Genomic DNA, 16,035 nt, shown 5'->3' with positions numbered 1-16,035 from the left:
AGGAAGGCCCTGAGATAAGGGGGTGATGTGGGGCCATGGGGAAGTGGCCCAGGGAATTAAAGCAGTGGTGCAACATAAAGGGACCAGTGGATGGCTGCTATCTACATGTTCCCTGGGCTGGGACTAGGAGTGGTGAGCAGGCCTTGGTCCCTCCATTCGCCACTTGGGGGGAGTGGCCTGGACATTGAGGCACCACAAAGGGGGAACTGAACCATAATGGCCCTGCTGGAGAGCTGTGACCAGAAAGGCCAAAGACCTTGTCTCCAGGGAGGGAGCCCTGAGGCACTGCCCTATCCTGGAACAGGGACAAATTGAGAGAGTGCAGGCATGTGCACTTGGCCAAGGGGGTGCTTGTGAGAGGTGAGTGTGCCCCGTCACAATGCCCTTTAACCCACATCACATAGCCCTGTGCCAGGGCAAGGATGAGGGTGTCAGAACTGACTAGATCAGAGAGATTCCCAGCTACCCGCTTGAGGCAGCTTTGCAGTGCCTGAACAGAGCAGCCAGAGGCATGGCCAAGATCTGGCCTGCTGCATTTATATAATGAAAGTATTATGAACATGTCCCATGTCCATACATTATGAACCCCATGGACAATAAGTTAGTAAATACAGCAAGAGATAAAGGGACTCATGACAGCAATCCTTAAAATGGGGAAATCCATAGATACGGCAGTAAGAGCTATTCTATTAATAGAGAATCTACCCAATCTCCCACACTAGAAAATAACTGTATCATGGGCTACTTGGACATTTTCAGGTTTCCTTAGGATTTGGAACCTGTTCTTTCTTAGTTTGCTGCTGTTTCTTCTACACCTGAAGGAGAGAGGCCAAGATGTTGCAGTCACTGTAGGTTTTCTTCCCTTTCTCTGTGAGTTTAGCAGCAGCATCTCTCATATTGATCTGGGTGAGAACACAAATAGCTACATTCACTGCACCATCTTCACAATAGAAGGTACACAGCAGATCCACAAGTTTAAACCGAGTATTGGCCTCCTCCAGCTGACATCTGGGGATAGTCTCTTCCATCATAATCAATATATGATAATCTGTGTTTAAACCTGTCAGACTCATCTGCCAAGAGGCTTTCCAGTGTGTTTAGAAGGCTCTCTCTTAGATTCCTCTCTCTCGCCATCATTGGATATCATACATAATCTGAAAAATGTAGGAGATTAAAACTAAATTCTTCATTCTTTAATCCCAGACCCACCACAGTGAGTTTGTAAACAGGAGCTGCCACTCACAGGTATTGTAAGTACTGTGCCTACTACTTTACCAGCAGGGCTGGCTCCAGCATTTTTGCCACCCCAAGCGGCCAAAAAACTCCCCAAAACCTTGCCGCCAAACGGGGAGGCAGAATCCTGCCCGCTGAACACGGAGGCGGAGTGATGGTGCGGCCGCCAAATTCCCGCCACCGCCGAGGGCAGATTGCTGCCCCTTTACATTTACTTGGTTTGCTGGTGCCTGGAGCTGGCCCTGTTTACCAGTCAGAGACAGACACCTGCAAGAACTGAAGAGGCAGATGAATTACTGAGCCAAGTCACTGCAAAGAGCTGGATAAAACTGACAAAGTCAGAAACGTCTATGAACGATACTTGGCCATTTTCAGGGATCTTCAAGACTAGTGAACAAGGAAGATCAATACAAAATGATTAGAAGGGGGATTTTGACAGAGTCAGATCCTTGAGAGTGCATCTACTGTGCAAAATTCTTTGGCAACATTTAGGTACATACATGACTAGCTACCCAACATAGGTATCAATAGCAGCATAGAGAGTGAGGCACAGACTAAACCAGGCGAATAAAGACACAGCTGAAGAGGGTGGGTATGTACCCACCTGTTCTTTACTGGCCCAAGCTTTTTAGCAGTGTAGTGTCCCTCTGCCTCCCATTGCTGGAGCCCTTCCCCACTGGTGGGAAAGCCACTGGCAGCAGGGAAAGGCTGCCAGCTCCCCGCTGCTTTAACCCTTCCCCACCACAGTGCAAGGCTCTGGCAGTGGGGAGCAGCTGAAGCCCCTCTCCCAGAGCCTTTCACTCATGTGTAGCTACACACTGCACGGTGGACATGGTGTGCTTTTCACTGTGGTATGTAGCTACACGTATAGTAGAACCTCAGAGTTACGAACTGGCCAGTAGGCAATCAGGCAGCAGCAAAAACTATCCCCCCCCCCCAAAAAGAGAAGCAAATACACTATTGTTTAAACATAAACTACTGAAAGAATAAAGGGGAAATAGCATTTTTCTTCTGCATAGTAAAGTTTCAAAGATGTATTAAGTCCATGTTCAGTGTAAAGGTTTGGGAGAACAACCATCATGTTTTGTTCAGAGTTATGAACATTTCAGCATTACAACAGCCTCCATTCATAGAATCATAGAATCATAGAATATCAGGGTTGGAAGGGACCCCAGAAGGTCATCTAGTCCAACCCCCTGCTCAAAGCAGGACCAACTCCCAGTTAAATCATCCCAGCCAGGGCTTTGTCAAGCCTGACCTTAAAAACCTCTAAGGAAGGAGATTCTACCACCTCCCTAGGTAACGCATTCCAGTGTTTCACCACCCTCTTAGTGAAAAAGTTTTTCCTAATATCCAATCTAAACCTCCCCCACTGCAACTTGAGACCATTACTCCTCGTTCTGTCATCTGCTACCATTGAGAACAGTCTAGAGCCATCCTCTTTGGAACCCCCTTTCAGGTAGTTGAAAGCAGCTATCAAATCCCCCCTCATTCTTCTCTTCTGCAGGCTAAACAAGCCCAGCTCCCTCAGCCTCTCCTCATAACTCATGTGTTCCAGTCCCCTAATAATTTTTGTTGCCCTTCGCTGGACTCTCTCCAATTTATCCACATCCTTCTTGAAGTGTGGGGCCCAAAACTGGACACAGTACTCCAGATGAGGCCTCACCAATGTCGAATAGAGGGGAACGATCACATCCCTCGATCTGCTCGCTATGCCCCTACTTATACATCCCAAAATGCCATTGGCCTTCTTGGCAACAAGGGCACACTGCTGACTCATATCCAGCTTCTCATCCACTGTCACCCCTAGGTCCTTTTCCGCAGAACTGCTGCCTAGCCATTCGGTCCCTAGTCTGTAGCTGTGCATTGGGTTCTTCCGTCCTAAGTTCAGGACCCTGCACTTATCCTTATTGAACCTCATCAGATTTCTTTTGGCCCAATCCTCCAATTTGTCTAGGTCCTTCTGTATCCTATCCCTCCCCTCCAGCGTATCTACCACTCCTCCCAGTTTAGTATCATCCGCAAATTTGCTGAGAGTGCAATCCACACCATCCTCCAGATCATTTATGAAGATATTGAACAAAACTGGCCCCAGGACCGACCCTTGGGGTACTCCACTTGATACCGGCTGCCAACTAGACATGGAGCCATTGATCACTACCCGTTGAGCCCGACAATCTAGCCAGCTTTCTACCCACCTTGTAGTGCATTCATCCAGCCCATACTTCCTTAACTTGCTGACAAGAATACTGTGGGAGACCGTGTCAAAAGCTTTGCTAACGTCAAGAAACAAGAAACATTCCTGAGGTGTTGGTAACTCTGAGCTTCTACGGTACATGCGGCCTGCATGGTGTGTAGTGTAGGAAGCCAGGAGCTCCCGGCTGGGCTGACAGATTCTCAGGAAAAGGGGGCCGCGCAGCAATGGGCTAGCACACCTCGGCTCTGCTTTGTGAGGGGGCCTGCAGGAATCAGCCCTTGGAGCCGCGGGCCCCTGGTTGCGTTACCAGGCAGATCTCCAGTACACCCGGCTAGCTACCCCGCGACTGCACCTGTGAACAACACCCCACCTGTCCCCCGCAGAGCCTCCAGCCTGTTCTCCAGATCCTTTCCCCCGTGTCAGGGTGGGGGAAGGGATCCCAGGTCCTAGCCACACACCTCTGCACAAACACCAACCCTGCCTGCTAGAGGCTCAGCGTTACCCCCAGAACAGACCCCCCCCACCTAACAATAGCCCCACGCTTGTAGCTGGCCCAGGCAAAGCCAGGAGCAGACCCAGGTCAGGATCTCCCCCCAGCACAGTGCAAAACAGCCCCTCCCCATGCGTGGCTAGACACACCCAGGCTCCTCCTCTTGCCCATGCTTGCAAGCCCTCTGCCCACCTTGAGTCAGCCCAACCTGTCAGGGTGTGCTCTGCTCAGGTGCGGGGGGAGCTCAGACTGCAGGTCAGTTACCGGGCTTGGTCCCTGCCAGCTCCAGGCGGGGCTTGTGCAGGAGTGCCCTGGCTCCAGCAGCCGGGGCTCCCTCCAAGCGCAGGGCTCCTGCTTTGTTTCTGTTTCTGTTCTCAGCTTCCCGCTGGCCTCAGCCCACCCCCACCTGCTCATTCTCTCAAACCCTCCCACGGCTCAGAGACATCTCCGGTCTTGGCTGGGGCTCAAGAGGGGGGCAGTGCCAGCCAGCTAGGGGTGTGCAGAGTTTGGGGGCAGGGAGTGGAGAAGGGAAGGGGATGGAGCTCTCTTGCCAACTGCCTGCAAGTGCGGAGCTGTCCAGCAACAGACAGATGTTCTTCCTGCATTCCTGAACGATGACATTAGGGCTTGACAGTTCAATAGGGCCACCCTGACACAAGGCTGAAGGTGCCTGAAGCCTGCCCTGTCCTTCTCGGGGCTGTTTGGTGTTGGTATTTGATCCCGGTTGCACACACTGGCGTGGTGCTTAACGATAAGTTTGGAAAAAAGTTTGATCACCCCTCTCCTGAAAGATGTCAACATTCAGAGTGACCATTAGGGGGCATCTTTGTAAACAGGAAAGAAAGCCAGTCTTGCATTCATTCCAGCCATGGTGTGCTGGGTCTTCCTAATCTTGGGGAAGGGGCGGGAGTCCAGGGTGGAGGAGAATAGAGGCTGAGTAAGGAGGGAAAGGCAGGAGCTAAAGAGGAGGAGGAAACGAGATGGGGGTGGTGGGACAGGCAGGAGATGAGAGAGTGGAGAGATAGGAGCTGAGGGGAACAAGGAGAGGCTGGGGGCACACGGTCTGTAACCACTAAAGCACCAGCTCTCCAGAGCTGGAATGGAACCGACAAGGCCTGAGTCTCAATGTTCCTTTGCTGTCTGGCAAATAGCTGTGAAAGCCACTGGCAAAGTGTGCGTCTCCATCCCTCCCTAGTGAGAAGGCCACATAGACAATAACAACCTTCTGTGGCTGCCCGTTACTTCATTAGCTCCAGAGGTGCTGTGCTGTGAATCTAAATATCCCAGCCCTGCTGATGACCCACGTGTGGGGTCAATATGGTTCCACATGGTAAAACTTCTGATTGTTCACTTAAAAAACAACAACAACATAGGAAACTACATTAAAAGGCACATTCAGGTTACAAAGTCAAGCAGTCAGAAGTTAGAAAATGCCAGAGTTAAGGTTGCCCATGCAACCTCAATCAAGCCCCCTTGTGCTTAGGCATTAGAATTGATTATATGATCACATACTATTTTTGTCACAGGACCCCAGCCTCATTCAGTGCAAAGGATGAATAGAGCATGGTGAATAGGTAGCCATTTAATTCTTTTTATCTTCATCATTCACTGGGTGGCCCCATCGCTTATTTACCTCACACCATCTCAACCCTGCTCTGAAGACAGAATTATTAATCCCCTCTTGGGTTTTTATATCATGCGCTGAGCATAGTATCCTTATTCTTCATTAGCATTAATGAATTAATCTTTACAGCACTCCTGTGAGGTGAAGTAAAATAGGATTATTACCCCATTAAACATATGAGGAACATGTATTAAAGCCAAAATTTTCAAAAGTGCCAACTAATTTTGGGTACCCAATTTGGGAAGCCTAGGGCCTGGTTTCCTGGACTAGTTAACATTTTGAAGCACTTTATATGTTCAGAGCAGAGCTTTCACATCTGATGCAGTTGTGAATGCTCGGCACTTCTGCAATCAGACCCCAGCTGTCTGAAGCTAAGTATACAGAGGACAAGGAATACACAGTGGCTGCCTATGGAAAGTTTAGAGCTTTACATCATATAAGAATTCTATCACTGAGACAGGGAGAATCGAATCCCCTAAGGCAGCATTCAATTTGCCTTAGCCACAAGAGATCCTCCGTCCACTTCCTGCAATCCCCTGCCTTCTTCACTACATACCTTCCAATGTCTGTAATTAGTGAGTCAGGGATCCCACAGACAACAGCTTTCTTGTACACAACCCCGATTTGTTCCCAGAGAAGGTCCATCCTGTGCACTGAGTGAGGTAGGGGTTGTCTCAGGGGAAAAAAAAGTGCGTGCTTATATAATTAAAGACAATATCATAATGCATACACATAAGAGGGGTGAATTAAGGTTGCACAGCCTAAATTCTGGCTTTTCCTAACTTTCAAGTACTTGATTTTCAACGTTAATGGTCTTTTAACATATTTTTTGGATGCAATTATATTTATCCCTCCACTGTAAGGTCAGGCTGTTTAGGACTGTACCAGACTCCAAATGTACAGGATTCTGAGGGAGTGAAAACAATAACCAGTGCATTTTAGAAACCCCTAAAAACTATCTGGAATGAGAATTAGCTGCACTTGACAGCTGTTTAATGTCATCCCGCTCACCATTCACGAGGCATTTCTAGCTCGTGCTGTGCTAATTACTTTTAGGAGAGCCATCTGATCATGCTGAGGGGATTACTTTAGATCTGTTTTATATCCACAGGGCCCTGCAACTACTGTACTCATTACACCAAAGCAAAATAAGTGCACAGTGGGAGTAAAATGCTCCCCAGTCAGGATGGTGGCTTGTACCTGCCCCATCTAAAGCTCCATTATCATGATAAGGGTTATTTCTCAGTCATTCATTCTCAGACAACAGCTGTTCAGACTCAGAGGAAAATCTTAACATGCAGCAATGTAAGTACATGGGACAGAAAGTAAACTGTGCACACTGGATGGAAACAAACATGGGCAGACAGTGCACTTTGGTTTCACTTATCTATTTCTGCACGTGATGTTATCACAAACAAGAAGTAATTAAACCTCAAGAACAGAGGGGCTTTCTATTTCCTGACTGATAAGCAACTATTTAGGCAGTGACACTGAGCATGTCATAAGAGATTTGGACATCAGGATGCACCAGTAGTAAAATCTCAGGCAAAACTATGTGACTTCCATCAAAAGGCTCTAGACACTCAGGGTGATATTCTGCCGTCTTTACTCATGCTGATTTCAGTAGGGTTATACCAGAGTTGTAAAGAATAATAATTAATTTGGACACCAGCAGATAGGAGCCATAATCAAAAAGAAAAGAAAAAAGAAAATGGCTTCACAACCAAAAATAAACACAAATGGTGAAGAAATCTAGGCAAAATAACCCAGTGCTCTTCCTGAATTACCCACCAGACACTGCTGAGCTGCAATGCTTAACACAGTCAGATTCTATAATGAGGAGAAGTTTATCTTGAGGACTAAACTTTGAAGGAAAAGAGATTTAAAACATATTAGGGCAAGTATGACCATTCTTTCAAAGGAACAATTATTTAAGAATGAAAGTGTTTCAGATACTCCATTCTTTCCTGTCTACAGCCAAATCTATGCATTTAATACTCAGGATGTGAAGGGTTTCCAGAGACCTTTTACAAAAGTGGGAATTGTAATATCCTGGTTTTTAGGCCCTGAGCCTAAATTTTATAATGTAACCAGTTATTCCAGGTACCTTAGATTCTGGGTGCCTAAATTTAAACAACTTAAAAATTAGGCTCTTTTCAAGTATCTCCTGTTGGGCACCCAAAATTACCAGTCAGTTCTGAAAATCTTAGCCTAAATGTTCGATTTCCAGTTTCTATATAGAAATCACAGACATTGATATGGAGGAAAAAATGTGGCCATTAGTTAAAATAGGGGAAAACTGTGGAGAAATCTCTTATGAGTGGTGGTCCTAGATTTCGAAGAGAGCTGCCATCGCCTCCTCTGTGTGTTTCTGTTTAAGTAACTCACTGCAATGTGCTGTTCCAATGACATATCACTACCTCTTAAAAAATTTAAAGCAGTTCTGACGTTCTGAGACAATGTAGAGGGAAGATTCCATTCACAACTCCTGATGAGACATCCATCCTCAGTTTGATCGTTGAAACCAATGGATCCTGAGTGCCATCGGGCCTCATGGTGATATTGCTATGTCACCTTGTGAAAGCCAAAGTGTGCACGAGGGATAAACTCCTGCCCTCACTGAAATCAAGGCAAAATTCCCATTGTCTTGAGTGGGGCCAGGATTTCACCCTTGAAAACTCTAAGCTTCAGCCTAACATCCTGATTGCAACAAAATTCCCCTTAGCTGCATATTAGTAAAAGAACAATCTTACAGGAGCAGTCTCTTATAGAGCAGTTCAGATGGGAAAAAGAAAGAGAACTGCTACCAGTAACAGGTCAGCATGTATGAATGTATGGTTCTGTGTCCTAAAAAAAATATTAGAGATACAGAACTAACTAGTAAAACATTAACACTCGGGCCCCTGGGCTTAGGGAAAAATGTGTGTGGGTTGTTTTGTTGTTGTTTTTTTTTGTTGCTATTCACACAACAGACATAATATGAAGGACGGCATGGGCACAGTGTGGTCCAGATAACTATGTTCATTGAATATACAGACCACACAAGGCTGTCTGGTTGGGTTCTGGCAGCTTCTAATGCATAGCACACAGTGAGTGTCGCTAGAGGGTTCACATATTTTTAAAGGGATATTACACTATTATGTACTACATACTTCTGCCCCTTTGATGTAAAGGATGTTACAGTTACAAATATATTTCTGTCAAAACTACTATCAGTAAATGGACACCGTGCTAAAAATTCAGTCTGAGAGGTAGTTTACGACTTCTCTCTGGATAACACAGGCATCACAACGGTTTCTGGGACAGTTTCTGCTCTATCTGGTGCAGCTGTGTCAGCAACACCTTCCCGTTCTGTCATCTTAGGGTCATCTGTCATAGAAACAAATGTGAGGCTCGGTGGTACTAGAACAAGGAGTTTAAATTCTCTCCACACTGGCACTGCTCTATTAATTTCCTTAATTCAGCCACTATTGAGAAATGGTTTCATTTCCCCTTCAATTCTGACTGTAAGTGCAGAAACGTTCTGCAATCCCCAGTGGCTTTGGGGATGGGGGATTTTATAGAATTTTCGCAATCAGCAAATATTGTGCCTGTGGGTTTAATAGCAGTTGTCCTGCTGTGCAGCGGGTTACATGTTTGAGCCCCTGTTACACTCAGTAAAACGCCACCTTTTTCTCCTCAGTTTATATCATTGGCTATCATACAGTGCTCCAGTCTCCCTAGTCCTCTATGGATCCATCAAACAAGTCCCTTTCCTACCAACGACCTGTCACTTTTAGCCTTTGTTTCCCCCTAAATAAGTAGTTTACTCTCAGTGGCTGCAGCTTTCTTTTTAGTTTCCCTTCCTTGAGGCCTCTGCAGTCACACTCTGTCACTGCAGTCCTGGATGAGGACCCCATCCTGATCACCAGTTGTCTTTTGCTCTTCACACAACATACATAATAAGAAGGAACCACATGAGCACGGGGGCGGGAGGGGGGCAGATACCGACATTGATTGAATATACATACCATGCAAGGCCGAGCTATGTGCACCCTACTGCTGTGGTTGAGTTCTGGCAGCTTCTAAAATATAGACTACAGTGAGGACCATTGGAGGGCTCACAAACTATTTAAAGAGATACTACCCTACTCCTGTACACTACAATTACATATACACGACTTGGGCGATCTGAACCAAACCTGTTGGCCAGGGCTATGAACTTCTTGTTCACTCCCCTCCTTTTTACTGTTTCTTCTAATCCTCTTCCTTAGCACAAGGGGCTAGTGGGGCTGCCCTGTCTAGGGCAGGAGGGACAGATAGATTCTGCTTCCTGCTGCCTGCCTCTGGAGCATGAGTGTTGCCTCAAGCATCCATTTAAAAAAAAGCCTTTGCGTGATAGCACTGGAGGAGCTCTCGGGTCTTCAAAGGTGGGATTTGATAGCTGCTTTCAACTACCTGAGAGGGGGTTCCAAAGAGGATGGCTCTAGACTGTTCTCAGTGGTAGCAGATGACAGAACAAGGAGTAATGGTCTCAAGTTTCAGTGGGGGAGGTTTAGGTTGGATATTAGGAAAAACTTTTTCACTAGGAGGGTGGTGAAACACTGGAATGCGTTGCCTAGGGAGGTGGTGGAATCTCCTTCCTTAGAAGTTTTTAAGGTCAGGCTTGACAAAGCTCTGGCTGGGATGATTTAGTTGGGGATTGGTCCTGCTTTGAGCAGGGGGTTGGACTAGATGACCTCCTGAGGTCCCTTCCAACCCTGATATTCTATGATTCTATGAAAGCCATCTCTGGGGCAAAAACAGGCAACTTCTGCTGCTCAAGTCTCCTCCAGAACCTGCCCCTCTCAGGGCCCCAAACCCCCTTTGCTCCTCCTCAAAGGCCTGCCTAAAGCCACCTTGCTGTTGTTCAAATCCCTCCTTGAACTCTTCTCATCCTTCATGCCCACAAAATATCAGTGGTCAGGCAGATGGTGTGATATGACCACCCCTTCCACACTGACCAGTTGGTTTCCTTTTGCTCCCTGTGTCTTTTGCCTTACACTTATACTGTGAACTTCTTGGCTGGTAGCAAAAGAATAACAAAAGAGGGTCGTTGATGTTAAGTGATTTCCGGTTGAAATGAAATAGCTCTAAATAAAGGACTGGCTCCCAACCAGGAGAACTGGTTTATTGGGGAGAGGTTTCCTTGGCAACAGAGTCATTCGGCAAGGGACAGCAGTCACCTTTTGAGGCTGAACAGAGAGTCACCTGACAGAGAGGACTGGGACATTATAAAAATGTCAGAAGCTGTTCTTTTTTATTTCTTTTCTTGGGTCATTTTTCTCCAGCTCAAGAGAAGGGAGGAGTAACCCAGCATGTCAGAGCCGGGTGAGGCAGGGGATACTGCCTATCTTCCTGAACACAGATGGTCTCCCAAGAACTCCCTAGGAAAGGGTGAGCTGCATTTAGGATGTTTGGTATGTTCTATATGGTCTTACTCTCTTGTGCTTTATCTGTTACGTAAAAGAGCAGTGGTGTTAGAATCTGTTCTGTGTCTGTGTGTGTTATAGGCTTTACACTTCCCTCGTGCTTCCTGAGTTAAACTGTACTCCAGAAGGCTCACAGAGGGTGTGTTGAAGCTATGGGGAAGTGTGAACGATCAGCACTGAGCCTCGGATCAGCTAGACAAGGGGTTGCAACACTTAAGGATAGTGTACTAGGCAGAGGGTCTGTGCCCCAAGACTGTGCCTAGGGACCCCAAACACCGGGACCGTGTGAGTCCCATGTCAGGCTCTGGGGGCTAAAAACATGTGGGGGACCCAGCAGCTGGGTTCCCTCAGCAGTGGCCGAGACGGGCTCTTGACTGGGACCTGCAACAAGGTAACACAAGATAGCTGTGATCCAAAGCATGGAGGTATTGGTAAGCAAACATGGAGTCATCAAATCCTGTTAACTAGGGCCAAGATGTTCAAAAACAGGAGCCTGAAGTGAGGTCCCTCCAATAAGAGATCTGAGTTTCAAAAATGCTGAGCTCCCATTGACCTCAGCTGCTGACCTCAGAGACTAGACCAGGGACCAGAGTCTTCATACCTCAACTGCCAGGTCCTTTTTAACTTTTAGGACATGAGATTTAAGATTTCCGCTAACCCTTCCCTAGTGTATCATTTCTCCCCCTTCCATTTTCTCTCTGTTCTTTTCCATCCTTTTTGTCTTCTCTATCAGCAGTTTCAGACTTGGTCAATTTTGGAATTGGCTCAGTTCCATTATATGATTGCTGTAATCAGTTTGGAAGGCTAAAGCAGCCTGAGAATCCCTGCACTGGCGTGAGAGAGAACTGGTGGGAAGAAACTAGTGCAAATGTCAGCTGAAACTGGAGGAGTGAAGTGAAACCCAAAGGTTGAGTGACTGGTTTATGACCAAGTTGTCCGTGTATCCTGCCTGCAGCACTCTGGAGAAGCAAGTATCGTAGAAGTTCCTGTTCTTTTCTGTCATTTTCTTAGAGTTGGTAAATCATTAGAAAATAGGGTTCTATAGAATCATAGAAATGTGGGGCTAGAAGGGACCTCAAAATTATCAAATCCAGCCCTCTGTGCTAAAATAAACCTAGACCATCCCTGACAGGTGTTTGGACAACCGGTTCTTAAAACCTCCAATGTTGGGGATTCCACCACCTCCTTTCAAACCCTATGCCAGAGCTTAACTATCCTTGTCGTTAAAATGTTTCCCCTCATATCTAACCTAAATCTCCCTTGCTGCAGATTAAGCCTATAATTTCTTGTTTTACCTTTAATAGACAGGGAGACCAACTGATCACTGTAATCTTTATAACAGCCCTTAACATATTTGAAAGCTGTCATCAGGTCCCCTCTCAATCTTCGTTTCTCAAATATGCCCATTTTTTTAGGTCAGGTTTTGTAAATCTTTTATCATTTTTGTAGCTCCCCTATGGCCTCTCTCAATTTTTTCCTCATCTTTCTTAAAGTGTGGCGCCCAGAACTGGTCACAGTACTCCAGCTGAGGCCCCACCAGTGTTGTGCAGAGTGGGACAGTTACATCCCATGTCTTACACATGACACCCCTATTAATGCACCCCAGAATGACACGAGCCTTTTTTGCTCATTGTTGAGTCATATTCAGTTTGTGACCCGCTATAACCCCAAGTCTTTTCCAGCTGTATTATCACTGCGCCAGTTACGTCCCATTTTGCAGCTGTACATTTGACTTTTCCTTCCTGAGTGAAGGATTTTGCATGTGTCTTTATTGCATTTCACCTTGCGGGATTCAGACCAATTTTCCAATTTGTCAAAGTCCTTCTGAATTTAAACATGTTCGCCAAAGTGCTTGCAACCCCTCCCGGCTGGTGTCATCCACAAATTGTATAAGTATACTCTCCACTCCATTATCCAAGTCATTAGTGAAAATACTGAATAATACCAGACCCAGGACAGACTCCTGTAGGACCTCACTAAATACGCCCTCCCAGTTCGACAAATAATCATTGATATCTTTAAGTGTGGTCTTTCAACCCGTTGAGCACACACCCTATAGTAATTTTATCTAGACTGCATTTCCCTAATTTGCTTATGAGAATGTCATGTGCCAAAAACCTTACTAAAAACAAGATATATCACATCTACTGCTTTCACCTATCCACTAGGGGAGTAACCTGAAGGAAATTGGTTTGGCATGATTTAGCATTGTTTGGCATGATGACAAATCTATCCTGGCTGTGTTTTATAAACCTATTATCCTCTAGGTGCTTACAGATTGATTGCTTAATAATTTGTTCCAATTCCCTGGGACCTCTTTGTTTCCCCTTTCAAAGATAGGTACTATGTTTCTTTCTTCAGTCCTCTGGGACCTCACCCATCCTACAGGAATTTTAGAAAGATATTTTCTAGACAGTTCTTCAGCTAGGTCCTTAAGTACACTATGATGGATTACATCAGGCCCTGCTGATTTGAATACATCTAACTTATCTAAATATTCTTTAACTTGTTTTTTCCTTATTTTGGCTTGTTTCTTGCCCCTTGTCAATATTAATTGTGTTGAGTATCTGGTTACTATTAACCTCTTTAATGAAGACTCAAGCAAAATAGTTATTAAACACCTCAGCCTTCTTGATGTCCTCAGTTATTAACTCTCCTTCCCCACTAAGCAGAGGACCTACACTCAGAGTGGTCCCTAGGATATGGTGAATCGGGGCCGTTGCCTAGGGCCCTGTGCTTTGGGGGCCCCCGCGCTAATCATGAGGAGACATGCGGGGAGGTGAGGCGGAGGCGAGCAAGTGGGGTGAGGAGGTGAATGGGGAGATGAGCGGCTAATGTAAATAAAGAACCTCTTTTTGTTGCCTTTTTTGTCCCTTGCTAACAGGACTTATTTTATGCCTTACACTTTCTGCTTTTGTCCCTACATGCTTGTGTTATTCTTTTGAACTCCTCCTTAGGAATTCATCCAGGTTTCCATTTTTTGCAGGATTCCTTTTTGATTTTCAGGTCATTATAGAGTTCCTGATGGAGCCATATTGGCCTCTTACTGTTCTTCCTATATTTCCTTTGCATCAGGATAGTTTGCAGTTGTGTGTTTTAGTATTGTCTCCTTGAGAAACTGACAGCTCTCCTGAATGTCTTTATCCCTTAGATTTTTCTTTCCATGGGACCATTCCTACCAGTTCTCTGCGTTTGTCAGTGTGCTTTTTTAAAAACAAACAAACAAACTCGTCGTCCTTATTCTGCTGCTGTCACTCCTTCCTTTCCTCAAAATCATGAAATTTGTCATTTCATGATCACTTTCACCCAAATTGCCTTCAACCTTCAGATTCACAACCAGTTGCTCCCTTGTGGTCAGAATCATCTCTAAAAAATGGCTGTCTCCGTGGTTACTTCCTCAACTTCCTGAAATAAAAAGTTGTTCCCCATACTCATGTTTTGCCATATTATTTTTCTACCAGATGTTTGGGTAGTTAAGGTCCCCCATTATTGCCAGATCTTGTGTTTTGGATGTTTCTATTGTTTGTTCTAGAAATGCCTCATCCACCTTCTCTTCCTGATTTGGTGGTTTATAGTAAACCCCTATCATGTTATCACCTCTATTTTTTCCCCTTTTACCTTCACCCAGAAACTTTCAACTGGTCTGCACCTCACCTCCTTCTGGACCTCAGAACAACTGTATATGTTCTTGCTGCATAATGCAACACCTCCTCCCTTTTTTCTTGTTTGTCGTTCCTGAACAGACCCCTCTATAGCAGTATTCCCATCATGAGACTTATCCTTCCACATCTATGACCCTATTGTACTTTTCCATGTTCATCCCCTCTGCTCCCAACATCTAGCCTCTGTTAAGGTTGCCTTTTTAATGCTTTTCCTGAATTTTTTTCTAAATACAAATCTAAACTAAATGTTTCAAGTTACTTTTTTCTGAAATGTTTTGGATTTTCCCCACTTTCTGTTTCACAAATTTTTCCAGTAGGAAAACAAAATAAAGTGGCAGGGGATGGGGGAAAGACCCGGGGCTACTTTTTCAAACCTTTTTGCTGTTTAACACAGTAAGAAAGTGTGATGAAGTAAGTTTCCCTCCGCTTTCTCACATTGTCTTACTGTTTTCTAACCTAAGCAGCCATTTGGTATGACTGTAAGAATTAAGGTTGTACAGCTGTTTATGAAGTTTTGGGTGTTAGCAATGTGTTGCAGAAAGAGGGCAGAAGTAAGTAAGAGCTGATACGTTTAATATTGGTGCAGGCAGCGAGCATATAGATGTGTGATTGTTGGCCTGTTGTTCTTAGCTTCTCAATGCTTGAGGAAAGTATTACAGTTGAACAGAGAGCTTCCTTAACTAATAAATGATTTGTTGTGTGTATATACATAATATATATAAAATTACCCTTTAAAAAAAATAGCAGCCAGCTAAACCTGTCATGGGTGAGTCATGGGTGGCCAGCCCTAGTAGTCAGAGCCAAAGTCTGCAGTCACGAGACAGGAGATGAGATGGCAGGGCCAGGACACTGAGACTGGGCTTCACAGGTCTCAGGTAAGCTATTGCCCAGAGGCTGCTAGGTGAAGGGTTGGAACATGGCTGCTCGTCTGAACCTTGCGGACTTGGGATCGGAGCTCATGACAAAATCTGCACATACAAACCCCTACAAAACAGAGAACTGATCAGCGAAGGGAGGCTTCATTGTACCATAAAATCCATACATCCCATCAAGGTCTCGCAGAGTCAGACCCTGTCCCTCCCTAAGGGACTCACTTCACCTCACACATACATGGATACCCAGTGAGACACAGAATTCCTCTCACTCACTCTGGAATCAGAGTAACAGCCGTGTTAGTCTGTATTCGCAAAAAGAAAAGGAGGACTTGTGGCACCTTAGAGACTAACCAATTTATTTGAGCATAAGCTTTCGTGAGCTACAGCTCACTTCATCAGATGCATATCGTGGAAACTGCAGCAGACTTTATATATACACAGAGAATATGAAACAATACCTCCTCCCACCCCACTGTCCTGCTGGTAATAGCTTATCTAAAGTGA

General features: G+C 45.4%; 1 protein-coding gene across 1 annotated transcript in view; it reads left to right on the top strand.

Annotated features, from left to right (window-relative positions):
* The window catches only part of LOC140912511 (NACHT, LRR and PYD domains-containing protein 12), a 71,269-nt gene that overhangs the window by 1,124 nt on the left and 54,110 nt on the right, over nt 1–16,035 (top strand). The window contains exon 2 of the mRNA XM_073346999.2: nt 10,854–10,982. The gene's annotated coding sequence lies outside the window, so the exon portion shown is untranslated. The remainder of the gene's footprint in view (nt 1–10,853; nt 10,983–16,035) is intronic.

Source organism: Lepidochelys kempii, chromosome 6 (genome assembly GCF_965140285.1).
Source record: "Lepidochelys kempii isolate rLepKem1 chromosome 6, rLepKem1.hap1, whole genome shotgun sequence".
Lineage (NCBI taxonomy): Eukaryota > Metazoa > Chordata > Testudines > Cheloniidae > Lepidochelys > Lepidochelys kempii.
Note: the sequence above shows the minus strand (reverse complement) of the source record. Positions and strands in the feature narration are given on the sequence as shown.